The sequence below is a fragment of the Centroberyx affinis genome, unplaced genomic scaffold (assembly GCF_046629955.1).
Source record: "Centroberyx affinis isolate AG114_WGS23_722 - 3 ecotype Tasmania unplaced genomic scaffold, CSIRO-AGI_Caff_v1 ptg001192l_1, whole genome shotgun sequence".
Classification (NCBI taxonomy): Eukaryota; Metazoa; Chordata; class Actinopteri; order Beryciformes; family Berycidae; genus Centroberyx; species Centroberyx affinis.
Window position 1 is genome coordinate 122,653 of NW_027279716.1, and position 4,345 is coordinate 126,997.

Sequence of the window (4,345 nt, forward strand, 5' to 3'; positions counted from 1 at the left end):
CCGCTTCCATGCAATTTGACCGCTCAAACCCAGAGTGAGAAGAAGAAAAGGAGGTGATTTATATTTTATCACAGCTCCTTTAGTTTAAATCATACAGACACATGTCATACATCAGTGTCACCAGTGAAGTCTTGGGACGCTCAAAGTGAAAAAACATTTTCGATGCGAGCTTTACTTTTCGAGATACAGGGATATGTTCGGCGACCTGCTTGGCTTATTGTGAGTGCTAATGAAACATTAGTTCAAAGTTTCCCGCCACAGGGGGGCCTGTATCCATAGCAACTAGTGACTCAGTCTCTTGGCGGAAATTGTCACAGCTGCCCGTGATTGGCTAGGTGGACAGTTAGGTTACTGTTTAATACTGTTTAATACTGTCATGCTGTTTGTGTTTGTGTGTGTGTGAGGGATGGAGATGCGCACCAAGCAGCAGGCACACTCAAAATTTCCTGAAATTTTCTAGTTAGTGTGCCTGCTTTGCAAGGCAAAGGAGCACACTCTTAATATTGCTCATACTTATTATTATTATTATTATTATTTTTATTATTATTATTCTTCCTTGCAAAACTTCGGTATGTAACTAGTCTCGCAGCGTAGCCGCGACACCCCTCAAAATACATCAAAACGTGCGCCTTGAACGGGAATCAAGTGCTATGACTTTTCTTAGAGATTGTACGTAAAGTTTTCGCACGAAGTGCGAAAAAGTGCGATTTTCGGCCCATTGAAATGAATGGAGAATCGGAAAAAAAATCGCACAAATTCATCGAATCGGCCCCTCTTTGGAGCCACGCCACTCGGTCATACTTTGTCGCAGAAACATGATTAAAAGTTTACACGGGTCACAAGACTTTGAACTCTGTTGGTCTAAAGACACTTTTCAATAGCTACTACGGTTTTTACGCAATCGCAGATTACGTTTTATACGACTTTTGGACAGTTTCAGATTTTATAATGGGTGTGTATTGCGCGGAATGTTCAGACCTAGAGCACGTGATGTCGTCACACACTCTAGCTCCACGCCTTCAAGTTTTATCAGAAATCTTCCAAACATTATCATCTTAGTCCCACAGCTTCCACTCTACAAGCAAGATTTATACACCAAATTGTAGGCATTTTTGTCCTCTCTCACCCAATGTTACTTCCATTGAAATAGGACCCACGGTTTTTGAATAAATCGCCCGAAAGGGCAGGGAGTGATACAGGGATTTGTTCGGGGACAGTCTTGGCTTATTGTGAGTGCTAATGAAACATTAGTTCAAAGTTTCCCGCCACAGGGGGGCCTGTATCCATAGCAACTAGTGACTCTGTCTCTGGGCAGAAATTGTCACAGCTGCCCGTGATTGGCTAGGTCGACAGTTAATACTGTTTAATACTGTTTAATACTGTCATACTGTTTGTGTTTGTGTGTGTGCGAGGGATGGAGATGGGCACCAAGCAGCAGGCACACTCAAAATTTCCTGAAATTTTCTAGTACTGTCATACAGTTTGTGTTTGTGTGTGTGCGAGGGATGGAGATGCGCACCAAGCAGCAGGCACACTCAAAATTTCCTGAAATTTTCTAGTTATTATTAGTAGTAGTAGTAGTAGTAGTAGTAGTGGTAGTAGTAGTAGTATTAGTGTTAGTATTATTCTGTGTTTAACTGGACAGTTGGAATATCATTATCATTAGTTTCCCAGGGAGCAAAAAAGCCACATGAATAGAAATTATATTCATGAGTGTTAAACAAATGCAACGGTTACATTCAAACTTTAATTATAGGCGTAGGCCTATTACAAACAGCAGCCAATCAGAAATGCCAAACAAGAAGCATTCTTATTAATTGTTCCAACAGAAAACAAGAGCAGCCCACCAAGAAAAACGTCTGAGGCTACTGGAAAAAAAGCAGAAGGATAGGCTATATCTTGACTTTCAAAGGAAATAAGCTAAATTGCTTTGAAAGTTAGTGTGAGCCCTGCGCTTGGTGGTTCTCTGCTAGTTTCTTCACTGCGGGTTGCAGAGAAGTTAGTTTCAGCCGTAGTGCGCCTGAGGCCATCAAGTCCAAGCGATTGCAGTACTTGGACTGCATGTGGAGGACCTGGCTGAATCCCTGCTCAACTAAATATGTTGTTGGGAAAGCAAGAAGCAGCAGCCTGGTCTTCTCCCAGAGAGCCGGGTAACGCTGGGTATATTTGACCCACATGCTGCCCCAGCCAGAGGTGCGGAACGTAGCCTGAGCCTCGTCGTCGCACTGGATGTCGATAAGATGCTCCTGGATGGCGGGCTCGCATTCGGTCACGTCCGCCTGAAAGGGCTGCACCACCCAGACGGGAACATCGAGGTTCAGGAGGTCCCTGAAGCGGATCTCCATGTCGGCCTTAACCATCCTCAGGTGGTCGATGTAAATGAGGAGGCGGTCATCGGTAAGAGCCTCAGACACCTGCAATGAATATAACCAGCAAATTGTTCTCTGGTGCAGATTTTTAGACGATTTTGAACTGGTTATTTTATTGCTAATTACTATAAATGTTTCTTTATATTTATAATGCATAGGGATATAGGCCTATATTTTCAGACGAGTCAATATAATAAACATTACAACATAATGTATTAATAGAAATCAAATAGGCTATATTAATTATAATAATAGCGGGCCTATTATATCTATTTAGCATTGTTTCTGAAAAATAGTAGATCACCTTGGTCAGCTGCGGGAAATGAGCAAATTGCCTCCTGCCTATGCTCTGCCTGTACAGATCCAGCCTGGAAGTGAGACTGTGAATGACCGCCTTGCTCTGGACCAGAGTAACGCCATTTCCTTGGAGCTTTAGGGTGACTTCATTCATCTTTTCAAAAAAGTCTGCGAGGTACATGATGTCGCAGCGGCTGGATGACACCTTTTCCCAGAGAGCTGCATCAACCTCCTCCAGGAACTCCACGATGCTGTCAAACAGCTCACAAAAACGAGCAAGGCAGTTTCCCTTTGAGAGCCAGCGGACATCAGTATGGAGAAGACGACGCTCAAATGTCTCATCATTTTCCTGACACAGCTGTCGGAACAGCCTGTCATTCAGGGGATGGGCTTTTATTTTGTTTATTGCCTTGACTGCAACATTGAGAGACTCGTGGAGAGGTGGACTTTTAGATTTGGCCACAAGGTTGTGGCGGTGCAAGACACAGTGGACTGTGAGGACATGCAGGACCTGCTCCTTCAGCAGAGCGGTGAAGCCACGGTACCTGCCAACCATGGAGGGGGCACCATCATGCGAGGATGTTGGTGATGGGGATTGACTTCTCCTGTAGATACGCATTAAGCGCATTAAAAATGGTCTGGCCCTTGGTGTCTGTTTCCAGATATTTGGAAAATAAAAATTCCTCAGCCATCTCCTGACTGTTGGAGGCCTTATAGCGGACATAGGCCATCAGCAGAGCGTTGTTGTCAGAGGTGGTTGTCTCATCCAGCTGAAGGCTGAATGGAGAGTCCCTCAGGATTGCACACAGCTGCTCCTCTGTATCGGCGCCCATTTCATTTATCCTGCGTGCCACGGTGTCATTGCTGAGTGGGATGGATTTCAGCACCTGTGTGGGATCGCGCTCCATCACAGTAGAGATGACCTCTTTGATGGCAGGCAGCACCAACTTCTCTCCAATTGTGAACGGCTGTCCACATTTGGCTATCAGCAGGGAGATGTTATATGACGCTACTAGCCCACTGTCATTCTGGCTGGTCTTCCTAGTGAAGAGACTGCTGATGGTGCTCCTACCATGCTTCTCTTTGAGGGCCTGGAAGAACGGACGCTCCTTGTCTGCCTTGTCCGGGTGGATCTTCGTAAGGTGCTCCTTGAGACGTGAGGGTTTCATGGCCTCATTTGAAAACACTTGTTCACACAATAAACACATTGGAAGTTGTGCATTGGTGGGAGAAGGTACGAATCCATAGCTAAGGTATTCAATAGAATACTGGCGGCATTTTTTCTTGTTTTGTGCCATTTTGCTGATTGCTCCGGTTTTCCAATGTGCAAAAAGAAAAAGAAAAAACCCCGCGCAAAAGTAGCGAATACTTTTGCACGGGTTTTTTTTTTTTCTTTCACATATGTCCAGTGTTGGGAGGGTTACTTTTAAAACGTATTCCACTACAGATTACTGAATACATGCCCTAAAATGTAATTTGTAACGTATTCCATTAGATTACTCAAATTAAGTAACGTATTCTAAATACTTTGGATTACCGGGAGAAAGTTTCAGAGCGACAGACACAGATCGTCCCCGTAACCATGGCAACTCACTCTCACTCCTGCCTGCTGCGCACGGCGCGAGAGGAGAGGGAGAGACGCTGAAGAGCCGCTGACTGAGATTACTCTGAGCAGCATG

The 4,345-nt window shown here is 44.6% G+C and overlaps 1 pseudogene; it reads right to left on the reverse strand.

Moving 5' to 3' along the window:
• Window positions 1–1,937: 1,937 nt before the first annotated feature.
• Window positions 1,938–3,998, reverse strand: LOC139648330 (zinc finger BED domain-containing protein 5-like; annotated as a pseudogene).
• Window positions 3,999–4,345: the final 347 nt, after the last annotated feature.